Source organism: Triticum urartu, chromosome 1A (assembly GCF_056163025.1).
Source record: "Triticum urartu cultivar PI428250 chromosome 1A, HENAU_Tu73, whole genome shotgun sequence".
Classification (NCBI taxonomy): Eukaryota; Viridiplantae; Streptophyta; class Magnoliopsida; order Poales; family Poaceae; genus Triticum; species Triticum urartu.
The window spans coordinates 44,843,287-44,865,842 of record NC_141873.1 but is presented as its reverse complement, the minus strand read 5'-3'; the positions used below and the strand labels follow the sequence as shown (position 1 = coordinate 44,865,842).

Genomic DNA, 22,556 nt, shown 5'->3' with positions numbered 1-22,556 from the left:
ATGCACATGCAGACATGTGGGGAGCTGGGGCAGTAGAGCAAGGCCGCTTTCGAAGAACTTATACCTGAGGGTCGCTGGGATGTCGGCGCCGGCAGGTCGAATCTGCAGACAATACGGCAGGGAGGAAGAAGGGTCGGAGGACCTCCCGAGCCGGCGCTGTGTCGGAGAGAACGGCACGGGCAGAGGATCGGGCCCCTCCGGCAGATGTGGGTTTCCTCCCTCGGCGGCGATGACCGCGTGAACGATGCCTGCGGTCGCCAGCACCGTCTGGAAACACTGCGCGGTGCGGGGCCATAGGCCGGCGCCTTGGATGATTTGGCACAGCCGACTGCCGCTCGCGTCCATCGCCTCCATAGGTGCTTGTGGCTTCTGGTCACTTGGTCTTGGACTGGAGTGAGCAGTGTTGTGCAGAGACTTGGGAGTAGATGGATTGGAGTGGTGGGGCTATACTAGCAAGTAGTTGCCTTGGATGATTTGGCACAGCCGACTGCCGCTCGCGTCCATCGCCTCCATAGGTGCTTGTGGCTTCTGGTCACTTGGTCTTGGACTGGAGTGAGCAGTGTTGTGCAGAGACTTGGGAGTAGATGGATTGGAGTGGTGGGGCTATACTAGCAAGTAGTTGTACGTACTAGTACAATAGTGGGCTCACATAGCAATTTTGTCTCATGCAAGAGCCTGGCTATATGCGTGCTCCAATGTTCGCAACTGCAACGTTCGGTTTGCGCTTGGCTCTTCGCCTCTTCGAGAAGACGAACAATGATGTTACTACTACTGCTGCTTCTATAGTGTCGAATCCACTGTTGCATGTCCGTCCATCGCGAGTGGGACGGATAGCTTGTTGTAGAAGTACTACTAAGCAAAAGTCTGTCCTCGTTTGCGAGAAACCGCGCGCATGGGTGAGGGAGAAGGCGTGTAGTAAAGTCAAGCTTCTCCTCATTGTACGAGTTGACGCGACAAATCGTAGCACTGGCCCCACATGCTTGCCTCTAAACTTGGCTGAAAGACCCGCAGTGTACAATATATTTGCTGCAACCTATAACATTTACCCACCACAAATTAAAATATATGTGGCCATATGCATCGTTCTAATGCAGAGGCCGGGGAGTTCCCCTTTTTCGAAAAAACAAATTAAAAAATATATTCCTGTCTTGACCAGATGAGCGTGCAAACTACAATCACCAGGGTATCAGGTAGGGCCATAAGACAATTTTAATTTTTTTTTAAAAACTTCGAGAAGGCCACATAGCATGGAGCCGACCCCAACGATTTTAAGCTTACAGGCACGGTACACGCTATCCTAGACTACTATACACATGAAATTGCCACATGAGCGTCCGGGCTACGCTTGGCTCTTCGCCTCTTCGGGAAGTCGAACAATGATGGAGTACTACTGCACTGGAGGAGTACTACAGTACGCATCTGGCCATCTGACACCGATTGAACTGCTGCATGTCCACCGCGTGCGGGAGGGAGAGCGTGTCGCGAAAGCTTCTCCTAGTCGTGCGAGCCACCACGCTCATGGGCGAGGGAGGGACGCTCCTGCCTTTGCGTGTATGACAGGTGGGCCCGACAGGTGTGTGGCCAACTTGTCATACAGCCAAAGGCAGGTGCAGTTAAGTCCGCGAGGGAGAGGATAATCAAACTTCTCGTTGATGTACGAGTTGACGCGACACATCAAAGCACTGCACTCAATATATTTCAATAATTTGCGTTTACCGATGCATTAATTACAACGCATGCATGCATGCCGTGACTCTCCTTTTGATACTCCCTCCGGTCCTTTTTACTCTACATATTAGGTTTGTCTGAAGTCAATCTCATCTAACTTTGACCAAATTTATACAAAAATTATTAACATTCACATAACAACATATTTATTATTAGATCCATCTCGAAATATATTTTCATATTATATTTATTAGATGTTAATATTTTTTAATATAAATTTGGTCAAACTTAGCAAACTTTGATTTCAGACAAAGCTAATGTGGGGAGTAAAAAGGACCGGAGGGAGTACTTGCATGTTTTGATTTAATGCACCTTGAAGTAGTATAAAATATGTGACGGCAAAGCTTTGTAATACCTCGGCCCAAGTCGAGAGATGGTTGCGCACGAGGAGGGCGAGATGATGCAGAGCGAACATGACCCGACGATGGAGCTCTCTAAGGTCTTGATGGACCTCACCGTGCTCCACTGCCCCTTGTGCCTCCGCCCCTTGACGCCTCCAGTGTATGAGGTTCAAATACACCTTGTTTGTTCGGCTGATTGAGCAAGGTGCAGGTTTCTTGATTGATGTGCTGTTCGATTGATTTCTGCAGTGCAAGGGAGGGCACCTGGCCTGCGCGGACTGCCGCGTCGAGCGCCCCGGGAACCAGCGGCAGTGCCAGAAGTGCGAGCGGGGCGGTGGCTTCGACGTGCGGAACCCGGCGGTGGACTCCGTCCTTTCGTCGGTGAGGGTGGAGTGCCCGCACGAAGGCTGTGGGCTCTACGTCACTTACCACAAGCTCGCCCATCACCAGAGCATGTGTCCACTCGCACCCTGCAAATGCCCCATGCCCGTCTGCAGCTACGAAGGCCCGCCGACGGCGTTCTACCACCACATCAGCACCGCGCATCCCATGCCCGTGCACATGATCCAGTACGACAAGGTGCTCCAGCTGCAAGTGCCACTGTCGGAGCCACGGCTCTTGCTTTCGCGGAGGAGGACCGCCGCACATTTTTCTTGGTCGGCGGCGTGCTCGACATCGGCGCGCCTATCGCCGTGTCGGTCGTCTGCATCAGAGCGGGGGCGTCCCCACTGCCGCACTACGTGGCCAAGCTATGGGCGAACGGCCCACCGGGGGAGCCCAAAGGCACAACCGACGCCGTCAAGGTGGAAATGGAGGTGACAATCAGCAAGGATCCCGGCGACGTCGACGTGCAGGAGCTGACCTTCTTGACAGTTCCGCCCAAGCTGCTGGCCGGGGCTAAGCTTGTGTCCCTCCACATTCAGATTGACAAGCTCACGTCCTAAATGTTTCTACAGTGCCTTCTGTTTATGTTAGTAATATGCTAATATAGGGATTACCTTTGTCTACTTTAGCTTAAGAAATGGTGGGTTTTGGTGGCGATGCAGCAATTACTTCGACACCAGATCAGTAATTTCCAACAGTCGAGCGGATATTTTGTGTCTGTTGGATATAAAGTTCCTTTGGGTAAGAAGTACTACTTGTCATCAAAATGGATAAAAAGAGATGTATGTAGACGTATTTTAGTTCTAGATATGTCCCTTTTTATCCATTTTGATGACAAGCACTCCCTCCGTTCCACAATACATGCCTTCCATTTGTCAAAATATAGATGTATCTAGACATGTTTTAGTATATAGGTACATCCATGATAGAGCCAATCGGATGGTTGAGAACACTACAATTCGTAGCTACAGATGTGTGTGTGACTCCCAGATGCAGAGGCCGGGGGTCATCATCCTCCTTTTCGAGAAAAAACAGACGCGTTTGTGAGAGGACGAGTGCATGCGTGCACCTCTTCTCTTCCTGTATAACGTACTACTAAACTCAGAGTACAAGTTTTTGTGGGTGGCACGATGGTGCATGCGAGAAGTCCCGAGAGATAGGTTTAATGCGTCTGAAAAAAGACTAGCCTAGAGCTCGCCACGCGGCTATTCCTGTCGAACGCCCCATTAACCGTAAGATATCTATACGACGGTGCTAGTTATTGCACATACACAACAGTACTCCCTCCTTTCCAGTTTATAGGGCTTAATTCAAAAATCTCACCAACCAAGATGGTGAGTGGTGGAATATTTTTTGTAGTTTGCAAAAGCACCTAATTAATGCTCTTGTTTTTGTCAAAAAATTATGTTTATCAATGCATTAATTGCAATGCATGCTTGCATAAAGTACATGCATTGGTCAATTTTCTCTTAATACTTGCATGCAATGATTGAATGCACCTTGGAATCTGAACATGTGTTGGGGAACAACCAAATTGAGCCTTATAAAATGGAAAAACTAAAATTTTGAGATAAGCCCTATAAAACTGGAAAGGAGGGAGTAGAAAAAGAAGTACTCCATCCAGGAATAGTGCCGCACTTCGAAACTAGAACCGTCAATAAATTTTGAGCTTACGTCTCGTCACATTCCAAATTACTCCATGCTATATTGAATTGCAAACTTGTTCACACCGATCACAACCTAAACGGTTTCCCACTTAGGAGCGTATTAGTACTCGGTTATAAATACTAGTATGCCAAGATGACTGCACATTCCTCCTCAACTCCTCATCCACAAAAACAAACAAGTCATTCAACATCCTTCCCTTGCGTCTGCCATGGACAGCGTGAGTTCTGGGTCGAGAGATTGCCACCAGGGATAGGCGAGCATGGAAGCGGAAGCACGAGAGATGTCCCGCCTCGTTGCGAGAGCAGCCGACATGTCTCGCCGCGCGGAAGTAGCAGCACAGAGGTCTCGCCGCGCCGCTGAAGCAGCATAGAGGTCCTGCCGCGCCATCGATGCAGCAGACTGGTCCGGCCATGCCACAGAAGCAGCAGAGATGTCCCACCGCGCCACAAATGCAGCAGAGATGTCCCACCGTGCCATGGCGGCCTGGGAAAATTTCTCACGGCCAGGCGACGACTGTTACAGGCGCATGCATGCGATCGTCCATAGCCAGATGGATCAGATCTCCGGCTGGGCGAGGTTGCAGGACGACATGAACGCTTCGTTTGAATAGGCTACTGGCGTCATCCGGCAACTAAGGGAGGGCAATGAGAGGCTCCAGGCCGAGCGCGACCTGTTGAGGGAGAAGATTGTCCGAAGTGCAGACCAGCAGGAGGAGACTAGTGCCTTGTTGAAGAGGACCGGCGTCATCGTCAAGAAACTTATGGACGAGAATGACATGCTCCGCAATGAGCGCCAAAGGCTGGTGGAGAAATCCATGGATGTTCTCAAGAAGCGTCTTGAGGACACGAAAGAGCTCATCGCCACTCGCCGCGGAGACTAGTTCCCGCGACCTGCAGCAGCGCATCAAGAAAGTAGAGATCAGGGAGCCAGATCCTTGTCTTCCTTCTTCTTTTTCCCTTGTGTATTTCGGGCGTAGCCGCATGTGGCTTTTTTATTATCTTTATAATTATGTAAGACAATTAATCATCCTTATCTTTCTATGGAAGATCAATGTTGCGAGGCTGGAATGAAGAAAACTCTTGCTGTGGCGACCCTGGTGTTGCTGTTCTTTTAGTTGCTGTTGGGCTTCCTTCAGTTTCCTGGTTTCTTTTGATGTAATAATCAGTTTAGGATGTGGATTGTGTCGTCAGTTGTGAAATGTTGGGTTCTAGCGCGGATGTTTGGCCTTTGTTGGCCTCTTGGGATGTTGCGATTTCAATCTGGTAGCTTTTAGTCCTTCGTGTTAGGCTGGAGTTGTGCTGAACTTCTTGTGAATTGTGGTGGTTTTCAGTAATGAAAATTGGAAGGGGCAAGCCCTTCTTTGATCAAAAATAAATAAATTTAATCGTCCTTATATATTCACCAGTCTTGCTATAAGTCGCAGTAGATGCTATATAGGTCCGTCGGATCTTACATCAAGATCCCTGCTTTCAGATTTTCTTTTTTCTCTCTTAAATCTCAATCGAGTGAGACATAGCCACGCCATTAAACAGAGGCTCGGGCGTCATTAATGGAGACCTTGGGAGAGAGGTGGATAGTAGATGGAGGTCAAAGGGCTCTCCTCCCGATAAGCATGCGCAGGGGTCTAATCGCATGCCTCTCGTACTCAAATAGCTACCCTGCACGGCGCCTCCTAGCTAATAAAAAATGAGGATGCGTGGCGGCACGTAAATGGTACTAGTAAGTAGAACGCCCACGGTTTCAATAATACTTGTGTTTCCGATTGTAACGTGACAACACTTGTTCCAAAATGACTTTGTTCATTGTTAATGTGTTCGCCTTTGCAAATCGGACTCCAAATTTACCACAGCATGTTGGTGCCATGTCATGGCACCAAGCCAAGTTTCATTATTTTCATGCGTGTTTTGGATTTACAGGAATTAAAAAACTAAGTTTCTCAATGTTTCCAACCCAGCCACGACGCCCAGAATTTTGAATTTCATTCCCATTTCTTGCATGGAACCTAGAAATTTACCCGAGGACACACATGTGATTTTTCAACCAACTTTGGTGCACTCGAACATGTGCTTGTATTTCAAATTTGAATTATGCACACAAAGGTGACACGTTCCCTCCCAAAACCACGAGCCTTCTTGAGAGAAGCTCCGATTTGCAAGAAGCTTATACCAAAATTTGTTCCTATTCGGCCAATTTTTTTACCACGGCATGGTACTACCATGACATGACACCATGCCAAGTTTCATGATTTTAAAACCAAGTTTCTCAATGTTATCGACCGAGCCACGATGCCCAGATGTTTGAATTTTATTCTCATTTTTTGCATGGGACCTACTCCCTCCTTCCATCTATATAGGGCCTAATGTGTTTTTCAAGACTACCTTTGACTATTGACAGGATTAATAGCACATGAGATGTATACTATGAAAATTATATTATTGGAAGCTCCTTTAACATACAAATTTGAAGGTATGCTTTGTGTAAGTTGCATGTCATATATTATTGCTCTAACGTTTGGTCAAAGTTAGCCTCGAAAACGCATTAGGACCTATATAGATGGAAGGAGGGAGTAGAAATTCACCCGAGGACACAAATGTGATTTTTCAACCAACTTTGGTGCACGGGAGCATGTGCTTGTAGTTCAAATTTTAATTATGCACATTAAATGACCAAAAACTCAATTAATGTGTAAATAAGGCCAAACGAAGCCGTAATAATTCCAAAATTTAACAGGGCACTCATGTAGTTCTATGTTTCCTTTGTAAATAAACTCAAGGGGGACAACGTATATCATTTCACACTCAACGGTGGCACGTTCCCTCTCAGAACCACGAGCCTTGTTGAGAGAAGCTTCGGTTTGCAAGAAGCTTATACCAAAATCTGTTCCTATTCGGCCAATTTTTTACCCCAACATTGTAGTACCATGACATGACATCCATGCCAAGTTTCATGATTTTCAGACGTGTTTTGGATTTAGAAGAATTTTAAAACCAAGTTTCTCAATGTTCTCGGCCGAGCAACGATGCCCAGATGATTTAATTTTATTCTCATTTCTTGCATGGGACGTAGAAATTCACCCGAGGACACAAATGTAATTTTTCAACCTACTTTGGTGCACAAGAGCATGTGCTTGTAGTTCAAATTTGACTTATGCACATTAAATGACCAGAAACTCAATTAATGTATTAAAAACGACAAACGAACCTGGAATAATTCCAAAATTTAACAGGGCACTAATGTAGTTCTATGTTGCCTTTGTTAAGAAACTGAAGGGGGGCAGCGTATATCGTTTCACACTCAAAGGTGGCACGTTCCCTCTTAGAACCACGAGCTTCCAAATCGGCCCAATTTTTTACCACAACATGTTAGTGCCATGACATGACACCATGCCAAGTTTCTTGATTTCCAGGCGAGTTTTGGATTTACATGAATTTAAAATCAAAGGTCCTGGATGTTCTCGGCTGATTCATGACGCCCAGATGTTTGAATTTCATTCTCATTTCTTCCATGGGACCTAGAAATTCAACCAAGGACACACATGTGATTTTTCAACCCACTTTGGTGCACCGGAGCATGTGCATGCAATTCATATTTAGATTATGCACATTAAAAGTCCAGAAACTCAATTAATGTATAAAAAGGCCAAATGAACCCGAAGTAATTCCAAAATTTAATAGGGCACTCATATAGTTCTATGTTGCCTCTGTAAATAAAATCAGGGGGAGGCAGCGTATATCGTTTCGCACACAAAGGTGACACGTTCCCTCTCGGAACCACGAGGCTTGTTGAGAGAATCTCCGGTTTTGCAAGAGGCTTATACCAAAACTTGTCCCAATTCAGCCAAAAATTATACGTATGAAAACAGGGTTTAGATTATCCCAAACATCTTGCTACCTAGACCAATAATGTACTATGATTTGAATTCAACATAAAATGGATACAAATATTTGAATTGGAGAGCGTATGGTACATGTAGTTCATAGTGAAATATGATTACTGCTATATGTATGTTTTTTTTATCAAGATAATATTTAAATTATTGTATAAATTGACAACAATTGTATTCAAATAAGGAAAATTGATTCAAATTTAGTTCACATGGTAGAGTAAAATGTTCATATATGATGGAAGATCAAAATGTACGACTACATCAATTATAAACCGCAAGGTCACCTAACGATATATTCGAATTCAACATAACGTGGATTCAAAAATTGAAATTCGAGATCATGGCATCTGTAATCATATAAAAAGGGACATTACTCTTTCTTTGGTGGGAATTGATCTATTTTTTGTTGTTGTTGAGTGAAGTGCAAATCGATTTGGTACTGTGCAAGGTAATCTCTTTCTCCCGATTTTTTTACAATTTTCTTTTAGTTTTTTCAATGGCATCTATAGCAATATAGTAAAAGGGGACATGACTCTCTTGTGTCTTGTATGAATTGTCTTTTTACACATTAAGTTTGTTCTACCGAACAAGGAATCCACACCTTGTTATCCCGAAATTTTCAAGCTCGAGTATCTTTTGTCTCACCTGCTTTGAAACTCCCGCTTCTTCAACCCGCGCCGCACCTTGTTATCCCGAAATTTGGACGTGCGCGAGAACTCCCTCCTCATCCGAAATCGCTCCCGCAGCCCAGACACGCGAAACCCCCCTTCTACCCCTCAGCTGGAAATGAAGCTCCATGTCGCGGTGTCAAAACCGGTGGGGGTACGCTGGTAACTTACCCTACATTTCAGACAAGCGCGTCCCTAAGCTTGGCTCCCCCTCCCCCTTCGCCCCCCATTCGTACACCGAGGCCACCAAAACCCGCAAAACCCCACGCTCCTCCGTCGGCCTCCCGACCGCCGCCTAGCCGGAGACTCTTCCCTGACTACGTCGTCCACCGCAACAGCTCGCCGTCCCTCATCCACCACACCATATGAGGATCCGTTGTCGATCTCGTCGTCCCGCCGGATCAGCCGCCCCGTCCTCCACCTCCAAGGAGCTGCGCCGACGTTCACCTCGTCTATCATGCCACCTCAATCCCCACAGCGCTGTCTTGACCTGCCCCACCGGAACCGCAGCACCCTCACCAATTCCTCCGATGAAGCCGAGGCCAACTCGGCGCCACCAAGGAGGTTCTGCACTCACCACTGCATTTTATCTTTTATTCGATCTCACGGGGCTGCCGGTGCCCGATACCGAGCATACATGGTGTGTCTCCATCGACGGCGCCGTCGCCGGCCACATCATCCACGGCGTCTCTCCCCCATGTCGTTGCTTCCTTGGCGGCGACTTCCACAATGGCACTAGCTGCAGTTGCTCCGGCTCTTGCTCGTGCTGCGGCTATGTTCTTGCTGTCGGTCGCGCTGCTGCACTACTCCTGCTTTCGTTCGTGCTACTGCTCTACTCTTGCTCTCGCTTGCGCTGCTGCTGCTACATGACCTCCAGCAGCTACAGGAGTTGCTGCTTTAGCACTCGCTTGCGTTGCTACTGCACGACTTGCTCTCTACTAGTGCGTTCCCTGCTCGAGCCTCTACTGATTTAGATCACTGCTTCTCTGCTACTAGTGCTCGAACGCCCTAAACATCTATTGCAATGCTCTGTTACTAGTTCAATTAGTTTTGACAGTAAAATTTAGTTTTGACTGTGAAGTTCATTTTATTCAGTTAAGTTCAGAGTGAACAGTACTTACAACATCTGTCGGAGCGGCCGTGGCGCGGCTGATGCGTTTTACATCTAGCACTTTTTGGTGATGTATTTTACATCATCTATTGTAGATGATATTAGGGTCCCACTTCAGATTAACGTTGTCTGTCTTGTCATGCTTCAGCCTCGTCGCCGTACACCTTAGCGGAGCTGCTCCAACGACGGAACCATCCATCATAGCAGAGCAGTACGCTCGGCGCCGTTTCCAGAGGCCTCGGATCTTCTTCCCAGCCTCCGACAGTCATACCAGCATCATCACCATCCTCCACGTCCAACCCAATGATGCTGAGGTCCACAAGGCTATGCCAAAGAGGTTGTACACTCGTCGCATCACTTTGTTTCTCCATTCCTCTGTTCTTCCAATTCATCTGAGCCAAACACCCAGGTTGACTAAAATCCTATGTTTCCAAATGCTCTGTTTTGCACGTGCATTCCTATCCTATTCCTGTGCTTTTCCTGTCCCTGCGTTTATAGAATCCTCCAATTCTAAGGAGCCCTTACAGATTTACTTCATTTTCAGATAGGCGTCAAAGAAAACTCTGTGTGTTATGTCCTGCTCCTGCCGTGCCGTCGTCCACCCCACCTGAGGTGCACCATCGACAGAAGCATTCACTGCAGCAGAGATCCCCCCTGCAGACTTGCTTTCGCCGCCTCAGATCATCTTCCCCATTGCCAGCAGCCACGCCAACTGCATTACCATCATCGATTGAGCAGATGAACCTAAGGACTACACAGTTCCGGAAGAGAGGTCGCAGTCTTTCGTGTTTGCTTACGTTATACACCGGTTATTATTACCTGCTACTTTATCGTTCAATCTTGAGTTTTGAATTGCCCATGGGTCTCATATCAAGCCAACAACGAATAGTATCTGTCTACTATCTGGTTCATCTGGGGTCTTCTATGTGGTTCATGTTGGGTGGGAAACAAACAATAGATGATCCATTGTCTATCTTTTTAAACTGAAGCTATAATCTACCTGCTATCATTAGTTTTGGATCCATCCACTCGTTTGCTACCATCAGTCTTGATTTTTGCATGCACCCCTTAGGCCTTACAAAATCTAACTATTTTTTATTATGCATGTCAGATATTGTACACAATCATACTGAACATGTAGAGAAAAAGAGAAGACCGTTGCATGCGAATATAATGTCATGCAGACGCCGCTCCATGGTGGGCGAAGTGGCCCCCCTCATGCATTTCCAGATTGTATTCCGGAGGAAGATAACTGTTCAGATGGAGATTCAGAAGGAGCCGACCACGCCTGTTTACCACCTGAGGTGTTTGCTCTAACCTGGCATGCTGATGTTGGTCATATCATGCATATGGCGCCTTGCATTACTTACATTATACATCTTATATGTAATCAGCCTAGTTTAGATTTGCTTTGTGTGAATGCCACCTGTTTGGTTTCTATATCATACTCCCACCATTCCTAAATATTTGTCTTTTAGAGATTTCAACAAGTGACTACATACGGAACAAAATGAGTGAATCTACACTCTAAAATATGTCTATATACATCCGTATGTGGTAGTCCATTTGAAATCTCTAAAAAGACAAATATTCAGGAACGGAAGGAGTATATGGGAATTATGCAATGCCATCTTCTTTAGCCAGGCATCATATACATGAATCATGCAATGCCATCCTGTTTAGCCAGTCATCGTATATGTGAATTGTATCGTGCCATAGTTTTTTCTATAATGTATTCCATTTGTCAACAATGTTTATGCATTCATCTACTCTTCCCGTGCATCAACCATTTGAGTCGGTCATGGGAAAATCTGGAGTGAAAACAAGGTCTTCTGAGTAGTCAGTGCTACCTGTCGATGCAGATTTCTTGCTGGTTACAGATAGCTCCTCAGAGGAAGATTCAGAGAGAGATGACCAGTCGTATCCCCCCCCCCCCCCGAGGTGCATGCTCTAACTTGACTGGGTTATATTGCTCATATCATGCATATGGTTTCTTGCATTGCCATGCCATCTGCTTAGATTAGACATGCTTTGTGTGAATGCCTCCTATTTGCTTTCTATATCAGATATGTGAATTATGCAATGCCATGTTTTTCGGCCAGTTATCATATATGTGAATTATGCACCGCCATGGAGCCAGGCATCATATATGTGAATTATCTCATGCCATATTTTTTTTCATTGCATATTCCATTTGTCAACAATCTGTGTATATTGAACTACTCTTCATGTGTATCAGCCATTTGAGCCGGTTATGGAAAAATCTGGAGTGAAAACAAGGTCTTCAGAGTAGGCAATGGTACCTGTTGAAGCATATATCTCGATGGTTATAGGGAGCTCATCAGAGGAGGATTCAGAGACAGATGACCAGTCCTATATCCCACCTAAGGTGTATGCTCTAAGTTGCAATGTTTATATTTCTCATATGATGCATATGGTGTCTTGCATTGCTTAGTTTAGACATGATATGCACAATATTGAATTCTATCTGCTTAGTTTAGAGATCATACATGCGAGTGCCAGCTGCTTAGTATATGAATCAATTATGTCAATTATATCATGCCATCCTGTATACTTAGACAACATGTATGTGAATTATTTCATCCCAACCTATTTTAGAAAGACATCATATAGTTTTATCATCTCATCCTGTTTAGGTACTCATCATATGTTGAATTATGACATTATATCCTATTAAGTTATCCATCATATATCTGAAACTGTGTCATGCTATCCTATTTAGTTAGGCATCATATAAGTGAAATTGTGTCATGTTGTCCTGTTTGGTTAGACAACATATATGTGAATTACAACATCTGTCTATCATACAATGTCTGTACGTTCAATTTCTTGTCTTGTTTATCAGCCATTTGAATTGGAGGAGGTGATGGCAGTATCTAAGGGAACAAAAACCCGTTCTTCACAAAAGACAGTGCTACCCGTCGATGCAGATAGAACCATGGTTGTACTGGCCCACAAACTAGCCCCACCACACATAATCGAGACTCTTCCAGATTGCACACTTACACCGTTGGGCAAAGAACCAGCTACAACCCATCTAACCGCAACCCTAGCAGATAGTAACGCACTTATAGTTGACAAAGCACCATGTCCACCACAGAGTACCCCCACACGAGCAGTTTGTAAAGCTACAACAGTGTCCAAAGCACGAAGACCACCACAGCTAACCCAAACTTCACGTTTAAAGCAGAAGAGCAACTGTTCTCAGGTCAGATTCTGTAGCTATGGTCCATACTCCTTTGCTGTTGCATCACTGTATTTACTCATACCAACTACTTTCGAATTTGAAGGATCCAATTAAAACTCCAATGGAGCAACAGGTATGTTTTAAACCTATTTCTTTAACTGGATTGCTGTTCTAACTTCTTGCACTATGTTGATTTCAGTTTAAGTTGTATAAACAGTTATGTTCTCATGTGATGCACATTACAAGTGCTGCCAATGCTGTGTAGTTTCTCACACTTATATTCTGTCTATGTTGCTGTGTCTTAAAAATATATGAGTTGAACTGTGTATCTATCTTGATTAGGGAACATAAACTAGAATGATATGGACAATACAGTGACCTTAGTACATTGATATATGTTTGTTTCATGCTATTATCCTGTCCACCTTACTACTGAACCGGTTTACCAAAATAAGTTTCGTATACTACAAGCTAAACCTGTGATGTGTCTGCTTGTTTCTCTTGTAGTATGCAAACAGAATATTGGAGAAGAGCACCCCACTATGCAATGGTAGAGAAGGTAATGCAGATAAGGTTCAAGATAGTGAGACAACCCTGTTGGTCTCCAAGAAAGGTGATAAAAACGATCTTGTAGACAGTGAGAAAACCCCACACTCCTGCGTTGATGTAGTTTTTGAGTTACTAGCCTATACCGCTGGCACAAGCTCTTCGAACTCGCTGCCTGAATCACTTCGGCTTCTTCAGTCTCAGCTACAAGCTGAAAGGCATCAGTCAGCTGTGCTGCGGCAAGAAGCCGAAGGACTGAGGAAGTCCCTGCAGAATTCAGATGTGTACTTTCTTGTGCAACAGCAAGCGTTGGAGGATTTAAGCGCCAAACAAGAGAAAGTTAATAAGCTTGCTAAGCATCTTGCCAGCATTGTGGGTACCCAGGATATTGTTTCTTGAACTCTTCTGAAGTGGTTTCAGTTCTGGACTTGTTTTGCTGCGGCGTTTATATGCTGCTTTGTTCCCTATATTTGCACTGGTGGCGAACTTTGATGCCCAGTAGATATAATATGTGTAATAGCCGTGATAGCCTAGCATAAGTTGCTTGCTTATTTATTTCCTTGTTGTCTTGTTTATTTGTTTGCTTGTAGTCAGTGTAGTTCTTTTTCCGCAGTTTGCTAGTGGCTGCAATAACCTATTTTTTAAAAATAGGCCACAATAACCATGGGCTAATATTTACTGTAGTGACACTGGGCTTCCTACGGGCCGTTGAAACAATGGGCCTTCTACGGGGCGTAGAAACAGTAGGCCTTCTACGGGCCGTAGAAACAATGGGCCTTCTACGGGCCGTAGAAACAATGGGCCTTCTATGGGCCGTATCATCAATGGGCCTTATACGGGCCATATGATCGATTGGATAAACATGGGCCAATAACAGGCCACATTATGGCCGTAAACGGGCTAGAGTTGGAATCGTCCGTTCATGGACCGACCATAACGGGCCATCTTTAATAGGCCGTATTTGATGACGCTATGAAAATGGCCCAACGTATTAACGGACCACAAACAGGCCGACTGTAACCACGGGCTGAATTTGGCCCACAAGCAGAAAATGACAGTAACGGGCCGTAAGTAAACGAATGCTGGAAATGAGCCCAAGAATAAATGGGCTCTTAGAAGGATGAAAGATAACATGGGCTGGAAACGGCCCAACGGAATAGCGGGCCGTTAATGGGTATAAAGTGATACACTGTTCATTACGGGCCAGTTTCACCACGGGTCGTTAATGGGTGTAAAGTGACACACTATTCATTACGGGCCAGTTTCACCACGGGCCGTTAATAGGCCAAGAGTTACACAGGGCCTCATATGGGCCGAAAGACGTCATGGGCCATACATGGGCCAGAAGTGAAAACGGGCTGGAATCATATTGGATGGCCCAGATGACGCTACTGGGCCTAATTCGGATAGGGCGTAACGGGCCTTGGGTTAGCGGGCTGTAAATGGGCTATATGCGAACATGCCGTTAACAGGCTTTCCATGGGCCGGCCCGCCACCATTTGACCAAGTCAAACGGGCCAGCCTTTTCACAGGAATGGGCCTCTGTTGGGCCATGCCACGTGTCGATGTATCATAGGCGCCTTCTGTCCAATGAGTGGATGACGTCTGTCCCAACGATGAGCCGACACGTGTTTCCTCCAGCCAATGATGATTTTACACGTGGAAAATCCCCATTGGTCGGGGCTGTTAATGGGTTATTAGATCCAAAACCCGACCCGATAGCTTAACGGCATTCCGTTATGGCGGATGCCACGTGTCGGTCACCCTTGACGAAAGCCCTTCTGTGACGCGCAATTTATCGTTATGGAAGTGCAAACTTCCGTGATGATAATTTTGGTAATGTCATGGAACACTTCTACGACAGCACATGTATGAGTATCTTGATTCTGTCATAAAATTGTCATGGATGTACATGCATGACAAAAAACACAACCTACTGTGACAAACACGTATCATCACGGAAGTGTATTTTTTTGTAGTGTAGCCTCCTTTCACATGATTCTGCAGTTTGCTTTCATATGTTGTGCTACTTGTACGGTAGTGTTGCTTGATTTTAGTCAACTGCACACATGGAGACAAGACTTCCAATCCATATGTGCACCGCAATATCCCATTGAGGTAAGATAAGGATATTTCACAAATGTTGGCCTGTATTTTGCCACTTTCATCAGAAAATTAATGTCATTGTTTAGTGCTATACTTGTGCAACCTAATTGACATGCCAAATATTACATTAAAGGCGAAGCTTGTCTGTTATTGAACCAAGTGATGAAGGGGAAGAACAAGCGGAAGAAAAACAAAAATCAACTCCTGGTGATGTAATGAAGCACTGGAACTGTGATAACACAAGTAATGATATAGTTTTGCATCTTAATTTATTGCTATGGCTGGAACGATCAATTGTTTTGCCACTGATTTGATGCCACTCTTAATGTAATACGTAATTATCTCTACTTGTGCAAACAGGGATCTTCTTTGAAGATATCATATATTTTAGTGGAACTGCACAAGAAGATGTTGGAAACATTAATCTAATCGAGGAGTATATAGTAAGCATGGCCACCACAATAGATAGCAACAGATGGTTCCGGAGAAGTGCTTCATCTGTATGCTCTACACAATAAGCCTCCTGACAAAGGTTGGTACTCGCCCACTGATTTCATCCATATGATTGAGCTTTGTCATCTCTATTGGTGTTGTGCTACTGTTTAGATACTGTCATCAAAAACTGGCATTGTCCTTGAGAAGTGCTTCATCTATGTTTTTTTAAATATTTCCTTTCCTTTTTTCGAGCAAACAGGGATGCTAGCATTCAGTTATCCTCTTGTATTTGCACAACAGGATCATCCTCCTCTAAAGAAGAATATGGAGTACGTGAAGTGACTAGTTCCGATTATGCCAGGATGAAGAAGCCTTGTCTATCTTCTCATCACAAGGAGCAGTTGAAGGATGGTTACATTACCCCCCACAAGACCAAACTAACTTCAGCTTAGAACGACTGACAAATCTCCATTTTCTTGCTGTGATGCGCGAGTAAAATGTTGTTCTAGGATTCTTTCCTGTGAGTTCCATTTTTCGAAAAGTGTGCTCTACATGGACCATTTCGGTGCCTGTTTAAACTGTCAATTCATAGTACAATTTACTTTATACTAATCACTTTTTTGTATTTGTGCAAACAGGGTGCTCAGCTTGATTTCAATGGGAACTGCACAAAATTTTCATGAATACATCGAATCATTCATTTCCACCACAAGAAAGGAGGTGCCGATAAGTTCAAGGTGTTGCAACATATAAGGGCGAAATCATACAAGCTACGCGCGAATTTGGTGGAACTGCACAAAAAGAACAACTGCTTTATTTAGCATGAGGTACCATGTCAATGTCTGAACTAATGGCAAACCCTGCCCATTCCACAATAGTAGGCATTTGATATTTTGGAATGGGAAAACCTTGTCAAATTTTGCTCATTGATTTTATCAAGAAGACATGCGTTTGATATTTTCGAATGGGACGCCCTTTGCTGTTAGCAGCGTCGATCCATTTATTCTTTATTCTTTAGTTGTGAAGTAAATATTGGCTCTGACATGTGAATCGCTGAGATGCATAATCATTGATTGTTTTGAATGTTCTCTATGAATTGCCAGGCCTGTGTGTTTGATTGCAATGTAAATGAACGCTAAAAAGCTGCTCAAACTCTTTGTACTCCTTCTATTCCTTTTTACTTCGCACATTGTGAAAGTGCATACTTTTTTCTATAAGATTGGTCAAAGTAGAGATACTTTGACTGCAGACAAAACTTGTATGCAGACTAGAAAGGACCGGAGGGAGTACATGTCAAACTGCTGCAAACGAGGTGATCACCCTGGGAATAATGGTAGTACGTATAGTTTTGCATGTTCATCCAATGCCATTGATACAATAATTCAGACTAATCAAAATAAATTCATTCATACACGGTCGGATTTCATATAAACATGCCGGATTTCTTTACATTTCATACATTCTTCAACTAAAAAGGGGCGCCTTGGAGGTATAATTAATTAACCGAAGCTACCCACATGTGTCCTGCTGAGCCGAACAAAAGCTTCAGTGACTTAACTATAGGTGCAGTTGCGTAACTGACATGTGGCCCAGATGCCTGTTGGGCCCACGTGTCAGTCAGCCAACTGCACCAGCAGTTAAGTAGAAGCATTGTCCTTCTCCAACATAGCTCTTCGACTCCACGTCACCACCAAGAAGCTAACCGGCCGTCAGTAGTCAACCCGCCTAGCTTGGCTTCAATCGAGGGTAGCAGCGGTGGCCTTACTTGGACCCGAGCAGCGGCGACCTACCGTGTTCTACTCTTCCTCGTTTTCTGTGTGGCGCGACCTCACTGGCAGCGGGGCGGGGCCTCGATGGAGCCGACGATGTCCTTTGTCTCATTGTCGACGGGCGGCGCCTCGGTGGAGCGGGGGAAATCCTCCCCCTCATTGCCGGTAGGGTGGGGCCTCGGCGGAGCCGACGGTGCCCTCTGCCTCATTGTTGGCGCCAGGGGGCCTCAGCGGAGCAGGGCCTTGTCGACGCCAGCAGAGCGGGGACTCATCGGAGCCGGCATTGTCCTCTGCCTCATCCTCGGTCTTGCCAAACAACGCCTCGCCCGCTTCATCGCCCTCTTGGTAGGCGGCCGCAGCCTCCACCACCCGCATGCGATACCACTAGAGCTCGAGGCGGCCCTCGTGGGCAGAGTGGTACGACTCGAGCAGCGCCTCCTGCTCCGCCTGCTCTGCGGCAATCTGCTCCTCCGCCTGAAGGTGCTCCTGGAGGAGATGGTGGTTGTAGGCGGCGTCGACCTGTGCCTCCCGGAACTGCTCCTCACGCTTCTGCCTCACCGTGTCCATATACTGGGCACGGGCCTCGCCGATGGTCATGGTGCAATGCACCGGCGAGGATGGCTCGGGGGAGGGGGTTGGCGCTGGATCGTCGACTACCATATTCTCCATTGGGACATCGTCGTCCTCCGACTGCCTGCCGGCCAGCCAGTCGGCAGCATGGCTGCCATCTCCTTGTGGTCCGTCGTCCGCCCGTCCCGAAGAGCGCTGGAGCGTGAGGAAGCCATGGTGGGCAGTAGTGGTGTGGACAGGAGAATTGGAACGGATGCGGATGACTGCGGCTATGGCCGACGCAACAGTTTATATAGCAATTGTGAGCGGCGGAGGGACAGACGTGTGGTGCCGGAGTAGCCACCTCGGCAACCGCGTATCATTAATGTGGGAGGCAGAAGGGCGGACGGACGACACTTGTGTTGTTTGAAGGCGGAGCAATCGCATGCACCGGGAAGCGGCGCACGCAGGCGAGGGAGGTGGTCTGGGTGGGCCAGGGCAGTCAGACTCATGCTTGGCAGCGGGTCGGTCCAGTAGCCGGACATGCTGGCTCGCCAGTTACCTCGCCGAGCTGAGCGACGACAATCAGACGATGGACGTAGCTTCCGACCAGGAGCCGGCGCCACTGTCCAAGCCGGTTCATGCCGTGTTCACCATAGAGCAGGTGTGGCCGCACTTCGACGCCCTAATGGTGGAAGAGCTACCAACGCAGGAGGACCTGTGCTGCAACCTCCGTCTCCTCAATGAGCACCGGTGAACAAGCAAACAACAATGCCGTCGCAGACATGTGGCCTTGTGATCCTGGCTTCCCGAATGAGCAGCAGGTGTTGTATCAGACCATCTGTAGGGCCCGCAAGGCCCTCTCTGTCGTCCTTCGAGTTGTTGCGCTCGTCGTGGCGCCGCCGCCTCGTGTTGTCAACATGGTCAACGGACATGAGGATGAGGAGATGACTTTACTTGGAGAGGATGACAGTGGGGACCCAGCAGGGCCATAGCTGCACGTACGCAAGTGCCTCCTTATTAGTATATAAAACAATAATTTTTTTGCTTCCTCCTGGTTTCCTGACATCAGGGTCCCACACCATTGTCAACCTATGTAGTCAATAAACGAGAGAATTGCACAAGAAGCGGCCGACATCTGGGACGAAGCAGCTCAAGCAGTATTTGTGTTTTTGAGGTGTGAGCACTGCAGAGTTTTTTTGAGCGATGTTTAGCCCAGATATTATTTTTCCTCCTCTGAACAACAACGAAAACATCACTGCAGCTATTAACTGGGCGGGCTGTGGCCCGTCTAGCCCAGGCCAGATATCCAGCCCAGATATTAATTTTTTTCAAGCTAAAAATGGCTAGCCCAGCTATACTTTTTTTAGGAATACCCAGGCAAGGTCAGGTTGTTATTCTCCGCCCCGCTGGGCTGCAAATCTTTCCTAGGAGGTATGCATTAGGCTTAACAAGAAAATGGGCTTGAAGAAATAATAAATGGGATGTAATTATAAAAACTGGGCAGTACTATAAAAAATGCACCAAACACGTAATTACTTTATAAAATATTATTTTTGGATATTAAAAAAAATTAATTTCATTAATTGTTGCGAGCACAATGTTTCGTTGGATTTTTACGTAATATAAATTTATATTGAAATTATATTTAATCTGACTAGAAATTTTGGGATAAAAATATTTTGGATCCCATCAAAATGTGGGAAATTTTATTGAATTATGTTTTGAACGGTTGGTTGAAATGGGCCATACTTTTAACAAACTGTAAATGGGCTGTAGTAAATTCCATTAGAATTCAAAAATTGGCTGCACATTCTTACAAATCCCAAATGGGCTATAAGTTCTCTGCCACACACTTGTGGCCTTACTAAGTTGACGCGTCCCCTCAAAAAAAAAAAGAGTTGACGCGTATGCAAGGCTTTGTCAACTTATAGTCAATACACGCTTCTAGCAGCAGTGGCCGTTGGATGTCCATCCAACGGATGCCGTGCTTCTTCTTCAATCTCGGATATTCTAGCTTCACCCGCCCAAAAAAGGATTCCTCCCCCTGACATCTGGGGCACACCTTTCGGAAGCTGACCCGTGGGCCTACTAAGTTGACGCGTACCAAGGGCTTGGTCAACTTAGTCAATATAAATGATTCTAGCTGCAGTGACCATACGATGTCCATCCAACAAATGTCGTGCTTCTTCAACCTCCGGTCTTCTTGCTCCAGCCGCCCAAAGCAGCGCTGGTCATGCCGCCTGCTCCTGTGTCCCGTGGCCGGCTGTGCTGCCGCGCAGGCCTCACCGCCCCCTACTACTCCCACCGATGGCCAGGGCATCCCTCCAATCACCCACACCCCCTGTTATTCTGCGGCGACGGCAGCCTCACACCGCAGCTGAACCACTGAACCCTCGTACTCCTCTCCACATAGGCATCCACTACCGCGTCTTCCCCGGCTCCGCGTCGTCCCCTTCCTAGGCCTCACCGTCATCCACCGCCCTGGTGCTCTCGGCGCGGCGTGGTCAACGTGGCCAAGGAACGACTTCCATCGGAAGAGTACTGTACGTGGAGAGGCTGACAGCTGGGTCCACGGCAGCCGCAAGGAAGTGCCTCCTTATTATGCAGAAAATAATTATTCCTCCACCTGACAGCGGGGACCCACCGGACGGGCCACCGTATTTGGTGAAAACATGTTTCCCCCATGACTGCTGGGACCCACCGGACGGGCCAACGTATTTCGTGAAAAAAACGTCCCCCCCCGCTGTCAGCTCGGACCCACCGGAGGTGCCTCCTTATTACCCACGAAAAAAATGAATACTCCCCCTGCTAGTTGGGACCCAACTTGGTGGGAGGCTGACTTGTGGGCCTACTAAGTTGACGGGGACGGAGTGCTTTGTCAACTTAGTCAATATGAACTATTCTAGCTCCAGTGACCGTACGATGTCCATCCAACGGCCGTAGTGCTTCTTCAACCTCTGGTCTTGTTGCTCCAGCCGCCCAAAGCAGCGCCAGTCGTGCCGCATGCTCCCGCCTCCCGTGGCCGGCTGTGCTGCCCCGGAGGCCTCACCGCCCCTACTATTCCCACCGCTGGCTAGGCCATCCCTCTACTCACCCACACCCCCTGTTATTCTGCGGCGACGACAGGCTCACACCGCAGCGAACCAGTGAACCCTCGTACTCCTCTACATGTGGGCATCCACTGCCGCGTCTTCCCCGGCTCCGCGTCGTCCCCTTCCTAGGCCTCGCCGTCGTCCACCGCCCTGGTGCTCTCGGCGCGGCGTGGTCAACGTGGTCAAGGAATGGCTTCCATCGGACGTGGATTGTACGTGGAGAGGCTGACAGCTGGGTCCACGGCCGCAGCAAGGAAGTCCCTCCTTATTACGCGCAAAATAATTATTCCTCCACCTGACAGCGGGGACCCACCGGATGGGCCACCGTATTTCACGAAAAAAACGTTTCCCCCTGACTGCTGGGACCCACCAGCTACATCTTCGCATGCAAGGAAGTGCGTCCGGAAAAAAAAACGATTCGCCCCCTGACTGTTGGGACCCACCAGCTACATCTTCGCACGCAAGGAAGTGCCTAGCAGTCGGGACCCACCTGGTCGAAGCGTATGTAGCGTTGTCATTCTGGTCGCGAACATATACATACATACTGGTCGATGTAGAGGCACGCACGTGTCGTAGTAGAGGCGCACACGTAGCATGTACACGTACGTACAACGGCCAGTGTGCAAGAAAGAAAATATGGCCACGTACGTACATAAGGGCAGGGTCTCGAACGCCTACTCGCGCATACGTACGGCCAGGGCTCATGTACATGGCTGGGTCGGAACGGAGAAACAACGTCGTCGTCGTGTTCATGGGGAGCCAACCGGCTGGGTTGGAGCAGAATGTGTCGTCGTGTTCATCGGGAGGGCTTGGACGGAATAGCCGATGGAAACAAGGCCTGGCATACCGCAGAACGAAGGAAACGGCCTTGTGTTCGATCGGCCATGTTCGAAACGGGATCTTGTTCATCGGGAGGGGTCTGGCGTACCGCAAAATAGGAGGAAACAGACCTCCTACGGTCGAAACGGGGGTCCTATTAATCGGGAGGGGTGTGGCGTACCGCAAAACGGAGGAAACGGACTTGTGTTGGAGCGCTACGGTCGAAACGGGGGTCCTGTTCAT

At 47.0% G+C, this 22,556-nt stretch overlaps 1 pseudogene; it reads left to right on the top strand.

Annotated features, from left to right (window-relative positions):
- Nucleotides 1-2,101: 2,101 nt before the first annotated feature.
- Nucleotides 2,102-3,013, top strand: LOC147989855 (putative E3 ubiquitin-protein ligase SINA-like 6; annotated as a pseudogene).
- Nucleotides 3,014-22,556: the final 19,543 nt, after the last annotated feature.